The sequence below is a fragment of the Perognathus longimembris genome, chromosome 1, assembly GCF_023159225.1.
Source record: "Perognathus longimembris pacificus isolate PPM17 chromosome 1, ASM2315922v1, whole genome shotgun sequence".
NCBI classification, from domain to species: Eukaryota; Metazoa; Chordata; class Mammalia; order Rodentia; family Heteromyidae; genus Perognathus; species Perognathus longimembris.
The window spans coordinates 105,979,577-106,000,622 of NC_063161.1; the positions used below are offsets into that span (position 1 = coordinate 105,979,577).

Below are 21,046 nucleotides of genomic sequence, written 5' to 3' on the forward strand. Positions count from 1 at the left end.
CAGCAAAGTAACCTTTTATTTGAATGAACCTCTGACCTCACTGTAGAAATGAGTAACCAGTCATTCAGTCTCATCATTGGTGCTCACAGCCATCCCAATGCCACAGTGAGGTTGTTGCTGACAAAGCCATAATGGCATGGTTTCCCTGGACACCCCATATATTTCATATTCACTGAAAAGTAATTTTATGAGAAGTTTATAGGCCTTACACAGCCCAAGTTTCCCATGGTTCTGAATTGGAAAATATTAATCGAGGCTCAATTAAGCACCAATTGTGATCTCATCCTATGAATCTCAAGAATGTAGTTATAATATAATGGTAACAAAAAGGATATAATTTACTTATCAAAATATTTTCACACTGGGTTTCTACCCTCATCATAAACCTACCAGATAAGCAAGGTAAACACAGTATACTTCCCTGGGGTCCCTAAAGTGCTTTGGCGACTTGAACAAGATCACACAGCTGGAAAGCAAGGAAGGAGAAACTCATGTGGCCTCCTCCCAAGGGGAGATGAGAGGCTCTGTGTTCTCTTATCTATGCCTTACTCTTATATGGGCATCTGACTCCTATGCTATTTTTTTCAGAACTGGAGTACACAGTTCCTTCCTTCATTCATTCCATCTTTAGCTTACTCTTCTGCAGGTGGCTAACCCCATGATTTTCCAGAACGATTCATGCTGAAGGTATATAACGGGACATAGTGAGTGAGTTGCTCATGAGACAGATTGGCCAAACAGAGAGAGTATAGATCAGGTTGCACAACAAAGCAGGGGTTAGGAGTGGGGCACAAACATGACCTTGGGGTTATGGGACAAGAGAATTCAAGGAGTTAGAGCACACAGGCATAGAACACATCAGGACTGAACCCAGAGATAGCCTGCACTAGAGGAGAGGGACTGGGAGGAGAGAAGGGGTGGGAGGTGGTGAACTTCTTCTCCCACTTTGCTATATCTCCCGGTTAGCCAGTAATCCTTACATAATAAAGACATTTACCTACACATTTTGGTTGCTTCTGTTTCGAAAGCAATCATCTTCCTGAGATCTGGAACTAGAGCTCAAATTCCATCCCACTGTCTCTATCCAAGATGTTGGTCCTGAGCCCCTCCCCCCTCTTCCTGCTGCTTCCATTTTTTCCTCATCTACAAAGCTTTAGTCCCTGTGTGACAAGGGTTATTATATGATCTGTCTGGCTGCCCCCACCCCACCCCAAAATGCTGCCTTGTCAACTTACTCTAGACTCATGTTGGGTTTTGTCCTCTGCAGCCCTGGCCTGCCTGATGGCACTATCTTCCCCCTCTCTCTCCTGAGCTTTTTGCTCCAGAATATTGGACATCCCTCTGATGTACAACAAATATCTCTATTTACAGAGCAGGTACTGGGCCATGGCCTTGACCATGAACTCCTGAAAGCAGAGATTTCTGGGCCTGTGATCCTTGCCTTGGCCCTCTCTGAGTAGCCACTTGGGACTGCCTGGCCCAGGTGCCTTCTCCACAGCTTGTGTGGGAAGGGAGAGATGGACAGAGTGTGGGTACATGATGGGCAGTTGGTAGTGTATTTGGTGGTCATGGATTCCCATGCCATCTCAGAGTTCCTGCCCTTGACACCTAACTTGGCACTCGACTCAGGAAAGGGCTTTAGGTTGCAGCTTGCTCCTGTCATTTCAGTCATCAGTCCCTGCAGAGGTTCCAAGAGACAGAAGTCTGAGAAGAGGCCTCCCTGGGCAGACCAGAACTGATGTCCAGACAAAGGGAACACTGAGGGGATAGAGGAAGGGTGGACTCAGGTTTGCCTGGATCTTTCCACTTGGAGAGAGCTGGGTGCGGCCATCCTGTGGCTGGCAGGTCACACTGTGCAGACATTCTTTTACGCAACCATTTCTGTGGTGGCTCTCCTGCCTGGTATCTGGGACATCTGCCGGAAATCAGGCCCTGTCTGTGGGATCCCCAGCCATCTCAGCTGGCCAGCTGCTGCCGTTGACTGAAGCCACAGCCTGGCCTACATGTAGGCCAAGGGATAAAAAAAAAAAGGCAGCATGGCCAGGGCCATTAATCAGCCCTGGTGTTCCCATCCAAGATGAACCTTACCCCAAAATAAAATCAAAACCCCTAGTCTAAAATACCCTCCTGGGGTGGCAAGCAGAAGCTCTGCCTGCGGTAAGGCTGGACCGCAGCCTCTGCGATTCCTAATTAAAGGTGTCCGGTGGGGGCCAAGATGTTCTATCTGTGTGAGGACTAACAGCCACCAGCTTCCCCATAGCTTCAAGATAGAAACTTGGATTTCCCTGTGCCCTAACGAGTCTTCTAGCACACCTGTGAGCTGAATATTACCTTTCTTTCTGGGTCCAAATGCAGATCAAATAGTCAACTAGTGCCCTATCTCCATTCTGAGATGACCCTCATATGACTTCAAAGAATAGTTTCTCTTTTTCTTCAGTTATCAGAACCAATAAAAGGCAATTTTACTAATATCTTGCATTCATATTTATTGGCAAGGGTATTAGACTTGTAGGCTTCATAATTATGAGCAGTAATTTCTCTTGATGTTTCATTGCAGTTACCCCAGGCCCATACTAGAGGCACTAGGAGGTTCTTGTGGATGTAGAGGTTGCGGTGCTCCATGGCCCACACTTCAGGCTACCTCCTGCATATAGGATGAAGGCTTGATAGGGTGGCAAGGACCTCAGGGTGCAGTTCCACTGTGTGTCCTCCCTGTTATTCACTTGGCTGAGCCACATGCAGAACACTTTCCCTCTCCACCTTGTGCCTAGGCCCTGACTGGAACATCACCTCCATAAGTCTCAAATCACTTAGACACCTTTCCCCACTATTGTGTCACTTTGTTTTACCTACCTTGCTCTCCATTCCATGGGGTTGTATCTGTCCCTACCCCTGGGCCCATTTGATACTGGCCTCTGCACATACCAGAACAGAACCACTCAAGGATTTGCTCTTTGCTTCACTTGCACAGCCCCACATCCTAGAGGTGGCTACTGGAAGAAACCAGTAGATATGAGAAAGGAGGTTTAACTATGGGTTAGTTTTCCTCTGCCTTATGTTGGCACTATCACATTTACTTTCTTCTTTGCCTCCATCCCTCCCTCCCTAACTCCCTCCCTTCCTCCCTGTCTTCCTTCCTTTCTCCTTCCCTCCTTCCCTCCCTCCATCCCTCCTTCCTTCACTCCCTTCCCTCTTTCCCTCCTTCTTTTCTTTCCTTCTTCCTTCTTCCTTTCCTTCTTTATATTGGTAATGGGGTTTGAATTTAGGGTCTACTGCTCTTGCTTGGCTTTTTTACTCAAGGTTGGTGCTCTACCGCTCAAAATACACCTTTACTTCCAGTCTTCTGCTGGTTAATTGGAGACAAGATTCTCACAGATTTGTCTTCTGGGGCTGGCTTTTGAACCATGATCCTCTCCATGTCTCAATCTCCTGAGTGTCTAGAGTTCTACGGATAAGATACCAGCCTCCAGCTTCAATCCTTTCATGATTCCTATACATCTATCTGTCCCATATTTTAGGATGAATATTTTATAAATGTGAGGAATAAAGAAACCTATGTAGCTCACAGTTCTGGAAATTCTAAGTCTCAGATTGGGGTGGAGGATCCTCTGTTTTGGCCTCTGGTTAGGGCTGTCTAGCTGCAGAAGTGCCAGGCTTCTGTGCTTTCTGGGACAAGACACTCCAAGCCTGGAAGATGTCACACTCCTGGATTGAGCAATGCCTTCCTTTTCCCAGTTTTCATGTGGATTTGCAGTCACGGGAGTTCTGTGTTAACACATAGAAAGCACTGACCTCACCCACCCACTGGGACCCTGGCTGTGGGACTTACTGGGTAGAGTCCAAATTCCAGCTGTGTTTCTACTTCAGTTGCAACTTGACATAGAGGGCAATGTATTCCACACTACCTTAGGAAAGAAAGTAATTGGGGCTGACGATGCAGTTTTTGTCCAACTTGGTGAAAAGTCATGTTTTCAGAGGGCCACACAAGGGGCATAGAAGCTAGGAAGGAAGAAGCAAGGGTTGCCTACAATTCAGGCTCAGTTTGAACATATTTTTATTTCTATACTCTCAGACTTCTTTCCTAATTGCTTATACCCTCGAATCTATTCCATTCATTTCTCTCTATTTGTACAAATATTTTCTTTTTTATTTAAAAAATTATTTATTGTCAAAGTGATGTACAGAGGGGTTACAGTTTCATATGTAAGGCAGTGGGTACATTTCTTGTTGTACAAATATTTTCTTTGCACAGATCTTTTTTTCTTTTTGCAAGTTGTTGATTCCTTGACATTCTTCTTGATATCAGAGTCAGTTTTATCCCCAACATATCCAATTAGTGTCGGACTTGTTATCACACAAATGACTTGAGTGTTACTGAGTTAGAGTCTTTCCAGAGCATGTGTGTGCAAGCAAACACACACACAAGAGCCCTCTTCCTGCACCCCAGGGATCACCAGCTGCCTTGGGGTTTTATATATTACATTCTGTTGCTGTTTTAGTGGGGAGTGGGAACCTCTTCTAGGTCCATCTACGAACCCCCACACAAGATATGTGCTCAGTAGATCAGGTCCCAAAGCAGAGGCCATTGCTTTACAAATAGAGAGGTGCACCAGATTCTTTGGGTGGAGGAAACTACTAGGTCAGGGAAGGAAAAAAAGGGAAAACAGGTGATCAAAACACACACATAGGCAGACGCCATACTAACAGTCAGAAAGGCTACCCCCAGGAAGCCCACACCTTATCTAGGGAGGGTTAGGAAACAAGCCCAGAGGGATAGAGGGAAGAGGATACTCGGCAATACCACCAGGACCATGGCCCTCCGAACCGCACAGGTTCCAGTCACAGCCATCTCTTGCCATAACTTTTCAATTCTATTTGGACAAAACACTGACAAGGAAAAAAATTGATATAACTTTTTCTGATGGTAAATAATCAAGGGCAGACCCAATATTATAAGTACTATGAACATGTGGCAATTCATAAGCAGACCCTTCTAGAAATAGAGGCCATAACGAGCTGTCTGTCACCGTCCCATGAACAGCACTATTCTATTGGCTTTAAGGTGATCTGCCGGTAGTATGCAGCTCCCTTCATTGTGGTTGGAGTGAATGCCACTGAGAATGAGATGGCTATTTGTGAGTTCATCCACAATTTTGTGGAGGTTATAGAGGAATGTGTCAGCCAAGTGATTGAACCCTATATAAGGTTTAATCAGGATAAAGCACACATCATTTTGGATGAGATGGTGTTAAATGGCTGCCTGGTAGAAATTAATCAGGCAGGAATTCTTGCCCCTTTACTTATCCTTGGTCGCATGTCAGGAAGCTGAATGGAAAGAAGAGAAAGAAGGTGACCACCAAGGAAACCACCTCAGCATATGTAGCCCAGAAGAATCTGGAAGACAACACATGGCAACATGAAGTAACGTTTCCAACAGTATGCCTGTTGTTTTCACAGTTCCTCAGTGGAAAACAAAAATGCATTTCAAAGGATGAGCAAAGAAATAGTCTCAAACATAAGGTAAGTTTTATTTTTTAACTGTAAGCATATTTTTCCCTCACCTAAGTTTTGTTTCACATCTAAAGAACTTCTTTGGTTCCTACTTCTTTTTGCAAATTAAATTCAGAAATAACAGGATAATGATGGGAAGAATGTGTGGCAATTAATAAAAAAATTAAGTTTACTGAAATATATGTGATATTTTGAGTAAACCTGTCTTCTGAATTTTTTTTCTTAAAATGACTTAATAAGCTGGGCACAGGTGGCTCATACCTGTAATCCTCCTTGCTGCTCATGTGGATGAGATCTGAGGATTATAGTTCAACACTCTGATAGAAAACTCCCTGGGACTCATATGTCCAATTAACCACCAAAAAGCCAAAGCGGACGTGTGGCACAAGTAGGACAGCACTAGTTTTGAGCAAAAATGCTAAGGGACAGCACCCAAGGCCTAACTTCAAGCCCCAGTACCAGCACCAAACCAAACAAAAAGACTTTTAAAAAATGAAATTTAGAGAGCAAAGGAAGGGATGACACTGTCCCAAAAGATATGTACTCATTACCTGACTTATGAAACTGTAACTCTTCTATATATCACCTTTATAAAAACAATAAAAATACTTTTAAAAATGAAAAAAACAAAATACATATATCCATATGTACATAATTTATATATATAAGTACTTTCTACTTCAATACATAAATTATATATAATGTACCTTCATACATTATAATGTACTTATGTATATGTGTATTTTATATATGCTGTGTATATATTATGAAAACATCACAACAAACACACTAACATTTTATTAAGGAGATGGGGAGTTGGTATGTAAAACATAATAATAAAAAGGTGATTTTGATTATAAACTCTATTATATGCATGTGTGGAAATATAATGATGAAACTCCTTTGCACAATTAATTCATACTCATTAAAAAAAAACAAACACAGGTGCACTGATAAGGAACATTGAAGTATTTACTTCTGACCATAAGTATGGAAATCCAAGACCTATGACAGATATCTGGTGGCTGTGTGTTCTGCCTTTGTTTTTGGCCGACTTTATCTCCCAGTACTTGGGGATACCTTTAATTGGTTGCAAGTCTAAACATACTGCATTATTCTGGATTGTGATCATCAGAAGTTCTGTTCCCCAGGAAGTTGATTTGTGATAAAAAACAAATGATGGTGGCTGGACTAAGTATGATTCTGAGGTGGTTGGCATTCTGCAACATTAGAACAGGTCACTTCATGAGGTCCAGTAATTCTCTACGAGCTTCCATACTGAAATAATATTTCAGTGACAGAAAATCAATGCAATCCTTTTCCTTCTTCAGGCCATCAGATGCAGCCTGAGTATGATGATCTATTTATCCACCCAAGAGGGCTCAAAATTCTTACTGATATAAACAACCAGGTGCCAGTGGCTTATTCTTGTAATCTTACCTACTCAGGAGGTTGACATTTGAGGACCACAATTCAAAGCCAGTCTGAAAAAAAAAATCTATGAGAATCTTAGTGCCAATTAACCAGAAAAAGTCAGATCAAGAGGCATGGCTCATGTGCTATAAGACTAGCACAAGTGAAAGAACATATGGCCCTGAGTTCAAACCCCAGAACTGGAACAAAAAAGAGGATAAGGAATCATGGCCTCATATAGCTACTGACTTGACTCTCATTTGTTAACAATTTTGAGTGGAAATTTGAAAGCAATGTATGATGTATTATTGCAATATATAAGAGAAAAAGGGACAAAAGCAGCAAGCATACTCAGGGAACATTTATGATAAAGGAAGTGGGAAATGTGAAATGAATATGGGGACAGTGGAGAAATGGAGAATGGGGGAAAATGATGAAAGGAGTTATTCTGACCCAGAAGCAATTGCCACTCAGATGTAGACAAATTGTGATCCCCTTGTACAATCTTTTGAAGTTCAGAACATAAAAAACAATGAAGTTACTAAACAAAAATCTATGTAATACATTATAATAACACATACTGATACCTAAAAGTAATATTTTGGGGGACTAGGTATTGCTAAAAATAATTATATTTAATATGAAAACACCCCCTGAGGCTCTGGTTACATGATTCTAGTCTACATCTGCTAGTAGAAAATAAATGTTGGTAACTAGATGGCATTAGAACATACCAGTTAATGCCATGTCGCATGATTGCTCGTATCTGATGCCACTGTTGTTGACACAACACAAAGCTTTTCTCAGCACAAAAGACTGGTTATCTCCTTGGTTTGATCATGCATTAAATCTGTTGTCAGTCTTTACTCACGGTAGGAGGAAAACACTGGACAAGACTCCACAATGGCTCCCTAGAGACCGGATCCTTGGGGGCACATGGCGAAGGATGGCCACAGCTCAAAGGAAAATACCATGTTCCAGTGGTGGCACTGTTCTCCACTGTGCCCTGAGCTCCTATGAGATGGGAAGCCTGGGAAGAGCACATTTGAGCCCTGTCACCCTGTGTCGGCCCTGTTAGGCTGCAGTGTATTTCAAAGATTGTCTGACTCCCCAAATCTGAAAATATTTTTGCTACAGAAGAAAGAAGTTTTCTCACAACAGATAGCATTTTACAAACCTAACCCCAGCAACATGTTCCAATCCACAGATCTACCTGCAGGGTGCTTACCAAACACCCCCTCTGCTTTCTTTGTCCAATAAAATGCAGCAGAAGCCATGCTATGCCCCTCAGTGTATAGTCCTTACCTGGGATAACAGCTTTCACTCTGCTTTCAGGAACCTAAGCCTTAGGAATTAAGAAGAACAATCCTTTGAGCCAGGCATCAGTAGTTCATGCCTGTAATCCTCACTAATCAGGAGGCTGAGATCTGGGGGTTGTGGTTCAAAGCCAAACTGGGCAGGAAAGTCTGTGAGACTCTTACTCCAATTAACTACCAAAATTCCAGAAGTGGAGGTGTAGCTCAAGCTGTAAAGTGTCAGGCATGAGAAAAAAAAAAAAGTTAAGGGGCAGCTCCCAGGCCCTGAGTTCAAGTCTCAGTACTGGTATACATAGACACAGACACAGACACACAGACATACACACACACACACACACACACACACACACACACACACACACACACACACGAATGACAAGAATGGCTATCTTTATATCCCCATTCTGCAAATAGCTCCACTGAGGAACTGGAGGATAAGGATGTCACATACAGAGAGAGAAAATCACTGGACCTGGGAAGTGGACCTTCCAGCCTCAGCCAAGGAGAACAAAAATCAACCATCCCAGTGAAGCTCTTTCCAAATCTAGCCCCATGAAATAAAAACTGTTTAAGCCATTCATTGTTTATTACTCAGCCATGGATAACTGAATAAGGCTCCCAGATTTTCTAATCCTGCCTTCAATGAGGGATGAGACATAGTCTACTAGGCTCAGTGTCTGCCAAGGACTATGTGACACAAAGTTTCCTATGATGTTTATTAAAGAGACACACAATATTTATAGGTACTGTACCAAAGGCATATGTCTTTATAGTATAACTATGACCAAGCTCTTGAAACCTGAGCTCAAAGGTATGCTTTGACAGCTGTAAATCCAATTAGGAATACAGGAGAGCTAAATAACAGGAATTGCCACATCCTTAGAAATTGTTTAATATCTACCTTGTTTTGTGCATAAACCTTGGACAACTTATATATCCTCTTCACATCCCATTTTCTTAATCTTTATATTAGTAATAAGAATCCTATGTCCATAACAGATAGGGAAGACTTAATGAGATAACTTACATAAAGTCATCAGAAAGCTTGGTATATTATATAGAACTGCTCCAAAAATAGCTTGTTATTATTTTTACTATTGATATGATTATACATTCCTTTCATAGTGCCAAAGTGCCCAGCAAATAATTGTTCATGATAGAGCTGTTCATTAGGATTTGAGGGTATATGGTTGCTGTGTAATAAATGATCATGCAGTTCAATATGGCACAAGTCACAGGTCAGGAGGTCAAACGTCCAAGGGGATTTGATGAGGACCCCGACTTAGGGTCTCACACGGCTAAAATGAAGGTATTGGCTTCTCTGAACTCCTAAATGGAACTCTTCAGAAGAGGCTGCCTACAACTTATTCAAGTTAATAGCAGAATTTAGTTCATTTCTGCTGCATTGCCAATATTATCCCTGCTCTTGCTGGCTCTCAGTGGAGCGACCACCCACAGCTACTTGTTTCGTGTGTGTTTTTCAAAACTAGCAGTGTCACCTTGATGACTTTTCTCTCCTGAAATCTCTCTACCTTCCTCTTCTACTAGTCACATGAAACTTGCTTTAAAAGGGCTGTGTAGTCCAGTGGAGCCCATCTAATCATGCCCCATCATAACCTCAATTGATTACTAACCTTTCTCAGAGCAAAACACACCTTGCATACCATGTGTACCCTGATTGATGGAGCAGCACTGCAAGGGAGGGGAGGAAGATCATGACAGCCATAATGTAATTCTATTCCCCTGGTCAAATTCTGGCTCTTCTCACCCATACTACATCCACCTCTTCCTAGATTTTCCAGTGGTCACATTCCATTACCATACCAAAGTCCAAATCATCATTAAAATTTTATCAAAACTCATTTCCTAGTCATCAAAATCAGATGTGGACAGAGTGCCTGAGTACAAGGACAGTTCCGTAGACACCACTTCTCCATCTAGTGACCTCTAAAATGAGATGCATGGCTTCCTCTTCCAATATCCTCAACACACAATAGTAGAGAGACTGACAATTCTACACATTCTAGTCCAAAAAGGAGTGGGGAAGAGTAAAATGGAGTCAGCTGGGCAGCCAAGAGCTGATGGCTCCCACCTGTAATCCTAGCCACTCAGGAGTCTGAGATCTGAGGATTGCACTTAGAAGCCAGCCCTGGCAGGAAAGTCTGTGAGACTCTGTCTCCAATACACTATTCTGAAAAGGCCAGAAGTGGTGCTGTGGCTCAAGCAGAAGAGCATTAGCCTTGAACAAAAGAAGCTAGGGACAGTACCCTGGCCTGGAGTTCAAGTCCTAGAACTGGATAGATAGATAGATAGATAGATAGATAGATAGATAGATAGATACTGGAAAAAATCCACTGAGTTTCAAGACCTGATAATCCTGTTTCAGTAGCTCTGATTTTCACCTTCTTGTATCTAGGTTTGGCTCTGAGTTGTGGTCCATTTCTATAACAGGCAATACATATCAGTTCTTAGTTGTGTGGTATTCTTCCAAGACCCCCAGTGAGTCTTGGACTTAAACTATATATGTTTTTTTCTATACATACAGACCTGTAAAGGATTAACAATTGTTAATAAAATAGGAAAACCATAGCAGTGTACTACAATAAAAACTCTGTCCATGTATGTCAAATATCTTACATTTTTCTCCCATTTAAAAGAAGCACTTGCCACTTCTCTGAGATATCTGACATGCCAGCATCACAGCTGTTCTGTTTGGGGTTGTTAGTAAATAAGGATTATTTGAAGACAAGCACTGTGATAAAAGTCAAATGGACTGAGAACTAAAGGGCTACCATGTAATGAGTGGATGGGTAGTGTATACAACGTAGACACACTGGACAAAGGCACAATTCCTATCACTTCCCACAGCTCAGGAGGGCACATGAGTTAGAATTTACACGTTGTTTACATCCAGAATTTTCCTTTTAATATTTTGGGGCTATAATTTTGACATCCATCTCTAAGTTTTAAGATCTTGGAACTTCAATAGTTCATCCTTCAATTTGCCTGTCTTTATTACAATTAACTAATATAAGGATCAAGAGGAAACAAAGCAGTATCATCTACACTTCACTTGGAAATGGCCTTGGTTTCCCATCCAGGGTTATTGCATGTGAGTTCTGCTTTCCACATGGCTGTGGGATACACTGTCAGTGAAATCTGCAACTGTTGGCATGATCTCCCTTCTCTAGTTCCCAGTAGTAGGCTCCATGCTTTTCTTCTTTGCCCTTGCAGGTGTAGCCTTAACCTCTAAACCTCTAACCATCTCTTCAAGGTCATCAGCTCTTTCTAAGGTGATTCAGGATTTCTCTGCAAAGCTACCAATTTCCTTCTAAGACTTTACTGCATCATCTGTAACAATTATGTTTCCATCCTCCAACCAACCAATCAACTCTAGTCTTTTCTCACCCATCAGTGAAACATTAAGCCCACATTCTCTATGTTCCTATGTCAGTAAGTTCAGCTCAATTCACCTTTACATTCTTCCCAATCTTGGGCCCTCTCTCCACATATACGCTCCAGTTTCCTGTCAGTATGAACTGGAAGCATCATGATTCTTCTAGCTGATATCACACCTTCTGCGGGTTACACCTTCTACCTTACCCTTTAGGGTTTTCTGGAACTTGAGTCTAGTTAGATAGAGTCTATGAGGTCCTAAGGAGGATCTGCAGTGCCCCCAAGGCCACACTCTCAGGAGAGGCCACCATGAATCCTCAGACCAAATGGACTCACTGCAGATGAGGAAATGGACTACATCTACTAGTGTACTGGGTCAGGGGCATCCCTCAAGATGACCCCTCACTTCAATAATTCACCTGGAGAACTCACAGGGTTTAGTGTACAGTCATATTCACCGCTCTGATTTTTCTGTCTCCAAAGGACACAAAGCAAAATCAGCAAAGGAAAAAGGCACTTGGAACAAAGCTTGTAGTAAGACAGGGTGGGGCAAGCTCCCAGGGGAGTCACATAGGCTGTACCCCAATTCCTCTAGCACCAATATGACATCATGCATGGAATGTCTTGTACCAGGACAGCAAAGCCTCCCAGACCAGGCTTTGCAGTGATGGCTGGTCACAGAAACACCCTCTGCCTGGCACATACTGAAACTCACAAGGAAAACAAGTCTCAACATAAACTAAACTGCTGACACAAACAAAGTAGAAAGTATGAGCCACCTTTATGATTTAGGGGCAGGGGAACCCTCCTCCAAACCAAGGGCCAAAATTACAAGTAGGCCTCTCCACGGAAGTAGACTCGGGCCTTGCCAACTCTCCTGAATATAACAGCTATCATGGAGCATGTGGTAAGATTCCAGGACTTGATGTCTCTGGCATCTTTGCATCTGGTCATGTGTCCCTATTCTTATTTTCAGTATCCTTTTCTTTCTCAATTAGTGCCCTACCTTTAATAAAGGAGATATTGTGGTTTGGGTTGTAGAGTTACTTGCCTAGTGTGCACAAGGCCTTGGGTTCCATTCTGAGCTGAGAGGAAGAGACTAGGAGGCTGGTCTTGGTTGACTGCTACTGGGATTGGGAATAGTTCCTGGAACATGGAAGAAATAAGAGAGAGACAGAGAGACATAAAATAGCAATGCCTCCCATCTATATGACTTTCCAATGTCCATCCCAATTTCACATAGATAGAGAAGCCTTCAAATAAGCCAAGGCTATAATCTATCTCTTCTCTTGAAATACAAGGGACAGTCTTATGAAGATTTTTTTAAACTATGTTGAATTTTCTGAGAATGTAGTTACAGTGTGAGACAGGAGGAAATTCTTCTCTGTTTTGCTTGGAACTTCACTAAGAGTGGTTCACTTTTTTTTTTTTCAAAAAATCACATTTCTAATGGCAAAACTAATACTTGAGTCAGAACAATAATACCTATATCACCAGTCTGTAATTGTAGCTGAGCATTCAAACTGATCTCTCTCTCTCACTCTCACTCTCGCTCTCTATCTACCCCCCCTTATTTCAAAACATAAAATTTAGAAACAACAATACAACAATTTTTATTTGAAACCAAACTCACGAGTGAAGGTCCAGTTACAGGGGAAGTGGAGATTGGGAACTTCAAGGCTCAAGACCAGACTAGGCAAAAAGCTAGCAATTAGCAAGAGCTTCACACACACATCCACACACGCGTGCTCAAACACATACACACACACACACACACACACACACACACACACACACACAGCATAATGGCACATGCCCGTAATCCAAGCTTCACAGAATTCAGAAGTAGGAAAATCATGTTCCCAAGGCTGGCCTGTACAAAACATAGCAGACACTATCTGAAAAATAACTGAAACAAAAAGGGCTGGGAACATGGTTCAGGTGGTATAACACCTGTCTGCCAAGCATAAGACCCTGAGTTTAAACTTCAATATTTCCCCCAAGTTTTTTTTTTATATTTGGTTATCCTTCTCACAATTTTAATTTCAAACATATTTAATTAAGTTTAATACTCCAATTATATCCCTCCTGCTCACATGCAAGCCTTTCAAGTACATGATGTCAGTATATTTTTACATTTTGGGAACTGGTGATTGCTACCAAATACAAACAAGCATTTTTCTGGCAAGAATTCAAATCCAAATGCCAAAGGAAGGCCTTAGACATAGAGGAGAAACTTAGACAATAGAAGGCCTCGGAGATCATGTGATCTTGCAAAAGGACCATACATTGTACGTCAAAAAGTTATTTTGAAACTAACAATAAAATACAATATACATTGCAGCTATCAGCAGTGTTAACTGAAAACAAAAGTCTCTTGCAGTGGACTGGAGATGACAGCTATGGCCTGAGAATAGCTGGATTTCTACCTTAAGCAGAAATCAGCACGAATAGGCCAGCGTCCCTTCTAGAGCTTGCATCACCTGCAAGGCCCTGCATCTACTTCCAGCTCCCCAAACTTCTGGTGTAGGCACGTGGGTTCCCTTATTACTAAAAATATAAGTTTTTTTCATGCTGAAATCGAATTTTACCAAGTTTGTTATTTCTTTTGAAATGCTTTAATTATATAACTTTCATTGGAGTTGATGATTTTCCCATTAATCCTCCTTATAAGCCCTGCTATATTGATACATAGGATATTATAATGAAATTATTTTTAGGAACTCTATTCTGCACTGTAGGAGAAATATATACTGAATTTTACATTACATTGCTTAATTAATAATAATTATGTGCTCTTTACTTCAAACTATGGTTAGATATATAACACACATGGTTGAATGTGCATAGGTATGTATATATCACACATCATCATCAGTTGTGTTATTTATAAATTTTCTCACAGGTCACTGAACAAGTGTTAAAAAGCTATATTTTTAAAGGAGAAAACTGGAAACAAACAGAAACCTAAGCACAATGATTTCCAAGGCCTTCCACAGCTGGCAGCAAATTCCCTGGGCAGGATCCTTACGTTTGTTATGTATGGCCCTCTAACAAATCTCCCCAAATTTAGTACCTCTATCTGTTCTCACACTTCTTATGGGTCATGAATGTGGATAGAAAGCTATAGGTAGCTAGTGTTTGCCCCATTGTACCTGGGGGTCTCTACTGGGAACTCAAAGCAGAAATCAAAACCCACTGGAGGCCATTCTTTGCAGGCCTAGTGGTCCATGTTGCAGGCTTTTGACTAAAATACCCACATGTGGCCTTTCCTGTGACCTGAGCTTCCTTATAAGTTGTCAGGGATCTAAGAGCCAGTGCCCAAGAAAGCTATGCAGAAACTATGTTGCTTTCTACAGCCTGTCTTTCAAGGCCACATCATCAAGGTCCTTGCATTCTATTGGTCAAGGCAATAAAGATCACATGCATATGAAGAGAGGGCCTGCTCACTCCTTAGTTGTGAGATGAAATAGGCAATTCTGTGGCTTCTCATCTTTCCAAGCAAAGGTTATGGTAAAATAGGGCTAGAAAGATTTTTAAAAATAAAAGGAGGAAGTAGTATGGTGGCTCAAGGGGTAGAGCACTAGCTTTGAGCTGAAGAGCTCAGGTACAGTGAGTGCCCAGGCCCAGAGTTCAAGGCCCACAACTAACAAAAATAAATAGATAAATATGTTAAAAGAAGATCTGATTGGGTGCCAATGGCTCATACCTGTGATACTTAGAAGGCTGAGATCTGAGGATCATAGTTTGAAGCCACCCAGGCAGGAAACTCCATGTTTATTAACCACCAAAAATCCACAAGTGGAAGGCATGGCTTGAGAGTGCCAGCCTTGAGGGAAAAAGCTAAGGGACAGTGCCCAGGTCCTCAGTTCAAATACCAGCACTATTACACACACACACACACACACACACACACACACACACACACACACACACACCCCTAAGTAAACTAAGAAAGAAACAAAATTATGTGAAGGAAATACAGATATAAAGTAAGAACATACCTAAGTATTTCTTATCACAGTGACTGAAATGTCAGAGGCTGAGACAAATATTCAATGTTTATCTGAAATAAGAGCCTCAGGAATTCCTTAAAGAATGTAGAGCAGAAGGAGGAGGAGGAAGAAGAAGAGGCGAAGGAAGAGAAGAAAGAGAAGCCTCCAGGTGCTCATTGATCACACATGTAATCCTAGCTACTCAGGAGGCTGAGATATAAGGACTGAATTTTGAATCCAGCTCAGACAAGAAAGTTTGAGACTTTTATTTCCAATCAACCAGGGAAAAAAGAGCTAGAAGTGGAAGTGTAGCTGAAGTGATAAAACACAAAATTTAAAGTAAAAAGCCAAGCAAAAGTGTAAGGTCCTGAGTTAAAGTCCCAGTAAGGACACAAAAGAAGGAGGAGGAGAGGGGGCAGGCAAAACATGAAGTAGAAGAAGAAGGCAGAGGTGTAGGAGAAGGAGAGAAGGAAAGGAGGAAGGGAGGGAGGGAGGGAGGGAGGGAGGGAGGGAGGGAGGGAGGGAGGGAGAGGGAGGGAGGGAGGGAGGGAGGGAGGGAGGAAAGGATGCCCAACCATTCAACTGCTTCTTTGTAGTGAGTGGTTTACCATACTGGATGAATTGACTAAGCCAATTTCCAATTTCCAATCTTGTGGTTTCTCCCTTCCAGGACTAGGTAGAAAAGGGTGGTGGGGCAGGTTATGTTAAAGAGTCATTGAGCATGTGTCATCCCAGCAAAACCCAACAGGACACTTCTGCCTTTGAAGTTTGTTTTGCACACAGTAGGTGCCTGTCAGAGGGTGAATCAAGCAAGATGTGCCTTTCCTCAGTGGCAGCCAGCCTGGCTGCCCAAACTCTAGCTGCCTGGGCAGCAAGTCATGACATGCGATGCTTGGAACAATTCTGCATTTTCTACACTCGCGATTACTATCAGCATCGGAGTAAGACTGAGAAGCCAAACAACTGTGTCTTCAGATGCTTTGAACTACAAAAAAACCTTCATGCTCAAAACAGCTGTGTTCCTGTTTACAATCTGGAGTTTGCATCCTGTGTTAACCTAGAAGCAAAGTGTATTGCGACAGCTGTCCCAGAAAAATGAGCCTCGTAATTGAATCTTCAGAGGCAGAGAACACGATGTGACATTATACCTACAGGGCACTTGACAACGTCAACATGTCTCATTTTCATTCCACTCTCTTTGCCTCTCTGCCCTACTGTTTGAAAGTTTCATAATACCATATGAAAATAGCATTCAAAGTAGCCAGAAAGCCCAGCAGAGATCAGGAGATTAGTGAAAATGCAAAACACCTTGTAACCAGGGTATTTTTAGGAGCTACAGCTTAATTTTTTTTTTTACTCCCCATCTTCAACCTCCATCATATAGCTTCTTAAGATTCTCAAGTTTCCCCCTTTGTTAGGAAAGCCTCTTGCCTTACAGCTCTGATGGTATATAGTGGTGGGCCAGGGAGACACCTCCCTCCCAACCATCTTGCCATCCTAGTGTGAAAGTGACCTGCACACTGCAAGAGCCATTGGGAAACTTATGCCAATCTCTTTCTTGCTTTCCTTCTTGCTTGCTTGCTTTTCTTCTTTCTTTCTTTTATTTATTTATTTATTTATTTTTGGCCAGTCCTGGGGCTTGGACTCAGGGCCTGAGCACTGTCCCTGGCTTTTTGCTCAAGGCTAGCACTCTGCCACTTGAGCCACAGCTCCACTTCTGGCCATTTTTCTGTATATGTGGTGCTGGGGACTCGAACCCAGGGCCTCATGTATATAAGGCAGGCACTCTTGCCACTAGGCCATATCCCCAGCCCTCTTTCTTTCTTTCTTGAAAACCATGTCTGGACAGTGATCTAGATGTGCCTCATTTGGACATGAGTGGATATTTTTCTTCTGGAATGCACTAGCTCACATTTCATTCCCTGGTTAGCATGTAGTCTATTTCTAGCTGTTTCCCAATTACAGGTTCTCTATAGTACATGAGATTCTGTCCTTACAGAATAGATGTTAGTCTCAATTTTTATTTTCAGGAATTAGTCATCTTCTTCTCTCTAGTAATGTTTGGAATTTTTTTGAGGAATTTGCAGTCTTTCCCCCCTCAATGCTATGAAGGGGAGCTAGGAGTTCAGATGAGAGAACAGAGGAAGAGAAAGAGAAGAAACTCAAAGAAGCCTAGACACTGTTATGCAAAATAATGAAGTGAGTTGATCCTAAAGTCTCAAAAGGTTCCAGACCATTTATTTTTATTTATTTTTTATCTTGTCATAAAGGTGATGAGCAGGGGGTTAGAGTTACATAAGGAAGATAATGAATAAGTACATTTGTTTTAAACACTGTTATTCTATCACTCATTTTCTCCCGCTTACCCCTCCCTAGTACCCTCCTTATCCCTCCCCCCACCAAGTTGTAGAGTTCATTTCCAACATAGTGTCAAGTGGGTATCGATGTTACATTACTTCATTCTTTGTCCTGCTGTTTCTGTGATTCTCTTTCCCTTTCACAGATCAAATAAACTTACATATAAGACACAATGTAGAGAAAACTAAGAGAATATTTTTTAAGATTAAAAAAACCAACTAACTACATACAGGGCATAATAAGGACCTCTTGTTTCCATTTCTTGGAATTCATATTGATAAGCTTCATTATATATGGTCATATGTACTTAGCAATTGGGTTATTATGTCTATGACATCCAGACCATTTCTTAATGAGCTGAGAAGTGACTGACAAAGGCGACAGGAAACTTGTCCTTTCATGAAGGATTGGGCTGCGTGAGCTGGGTAATGGCACCAGGGGGACATATCTGGCTTCTGATACACAGCCCAACCCTAGCTCTGCCCCAGGGTAAACTCAGAAAGCAAAGTCAGGTCATCTTCATGGTACTTGTGATGGGAAGCTTGATGCTTATCTAGCCATAATGGATTTTCAGTGTGTTGCTCTCAGCTCTTTTCTGGATGAAGCTGATGTTGCTTTCAGACCCGAGATATCCCTAATTAAGTAAATCAAGCCTATCATCTGAGTGACCTAATGAGGAAGCTGAGTTGCATAAGAAAACATCACTCCTACTCCTCCACCTCCACTCTTGGGCAACAAGCCTTAGAAAACAACTTACTTCAAAACATTAGGCAGGCCGCTCTTCTTTTATACCTGTGAAATCAGAAATCCTGACCATGGCAGAGCCAAGCGCAATGGCTCTGAGTCTGGAGAAGCTGGGGCCCAATGACTTTCAAACTAATCTACTCCTTGGAGGACTTGCTTTGTGACTTAGGATTCTGAAAGAGTTGTGACCTTTTTGGTGTGTGCACATGCCCGTACTGGGGCTTGGGAGCCTGAGCACTGTCTTTTAGCTTTTTCACTTGAATCTGGTGCTTTACCACTTGAGCCACCGTTCCCCTTCCAACTTTTGGTAGTTAATAAGAGAAAAGAGTCTCATGGACTTTCCTGTTCAGGCTGGCTTCAATCCTTGATCCTCAAATCTCATCCTCCTGAGTAGCTAGGATTACAGGTGTGAGCCACTGGCACCCAGTTCATTGAATCAAAAGATATTTGGCTTTCTTTGCACAATTTTCATCTTTGATTTATATGCATAAACTTAGATTATATATAACATTTGTTTCATGTTATTGAAAAGTGCTTCTATTTCAATGTAAGTAACCCAGGCACAGGGTTGAGACATGTGGTAGAACTCAGTTGAGAAGGTGAAAATAATTCTGATTTGGATTGGAAGAAGTTTAATATTTTGAAATTGAATGTTGAAAAGTCATTGAAGGAACAGGCTGGAGGCTGTGATTTTTGGAAGGATTATCAGGACAATAAGAATTATTGCTTCTGAAATTGCTGCTTGAGCCAGGTCCAGCCAGGTTTAGTTTAGCGAATGCCCCAACATATCAAAACATGACTGTTGATAATGCAAGAAGTCAGAAGCAGGACCATGAGAAAGCAGGAAGAGAAACCCAGGATACTCCCCAACCAAAAACAAAGGAGAAACCACTGAAAGATCCCAGCTTCAGTCATTCTCCAATGAGGGCCCAGCAAACTGATTTCCGTGAAAGGCAGAGCGTTAGAGACATTGGTTTTGTGGGTTACACAGTCTCTACCACAACTACTCAGTTCTGCCATTATAGTATCAATGCAGTCACAGATACTGTGTGCTAAGTAAAAAATCATAGGACAACATTGTTCTGGACTAGGCTCCTGCACTGGTTCCAACCAGCTAGACTATAAATCAAAATGGAGTCACTCAAGCTTAAGTTCCAGGTTACCAAATGCAAACTAAATTGCTCATCTGATTTTCAGGATATCTCAAAGTAATACAAACCAAATTTTCCAAACAAGCCAGTTTCAATTAGCAGTCTCCCTTCTTCCTTAATTCGTACAGAAAATTAATCCAGGGTCAATGATATTCACCAAGTTGGTTTTCTATTGTTCTGTATCCCAGTTGACACCTGACAAGAAAAGTAACTTGAACAATCCAACTCATATTCTCTGTTTCTGCTTTCTTCAGCCCTTTCCTGCCTATAAAGCTCCTCTGCCCAGGCACCAGCACAAAGATTCTGTTTTACAGAATGAAGTGTCAGCCAGTTCTGGAACTGCAAATAAAGCCATTTAATATCTTTAAGTTGTTGACAGATCTAAATGAATGGGTATTTTATGTTTCTGTTTACAGAAACAGATGGATAGCCAGATTTGATCCATGGACCATTATCTGCTAGTCCTTGCTCTGTGAATCTAATGGAACTGAACTCAGAATCATAGCTGCAAAGGAATCTGGCAAACACAGATGTTAGTTTTCCAACTGAGTGGACCTGAAACTATGAGCCATGGTGTTCTTGCCTGTGAAAGCACATTTCTTCGGTTCCTTCCTGTTTGTGTGAAGGTAGACAAAGTGCTCGTCAGGATAAAAAGTGCATTGTAGGTGACAGGACCTGGACCAATTTGCTCTGGTTAAAAGGTAACATTTTATGGGGCTCTGTGAGGCCATTTCTGCAAAAGGAGGCTCCACCTCATCAGCCAGGGAACTGATTTGGGGGATCACCAATTCTGAGCCTTTCTGTCTCCATCCTGTATTCAAGAAGGAGGAGAAAAACCAAAAAGGAGTTTTAGAGCCACGGAACCTACTGTGAAATGTAAAGGAATAATTTTTTATTAATCCATGGTCCTCTCAGCCCTCCCAGAAGTCCCTAGCCTGGGGATTTACTTCAGCTCAGAACCTGTGGCTGAATCCTTTCTCTTCCCTGTTCACCAGGCCACTTGAGGTTTCTGATATACAGCAACCATGTATGGTTAATGGTTTTGTCACTTATGAAGGTAGAAGGAAGATTAATAGTATAGTATTTCTCAGTTTCTCAAGGTCTGTGTTCATGGTGAGAGTATGCTTCTTCACTGTAGGACTTTCTATTAAGACCACTCACT

At 41.9% G+C, this 21,046-nt stretch overlaps 1 pseudogene; it reads left to right on the forward strand.

The window, feature by feature from the left end:
* Positions 1-3,032: 3,032 nt before the first annotated feature.
* LOC125352563 lies at positions 3,033-5,329 on the forward strand (annotated as a pseudogene).
* Positions 5,330-21,046: the final 15,717 nt, after the last annotated feature.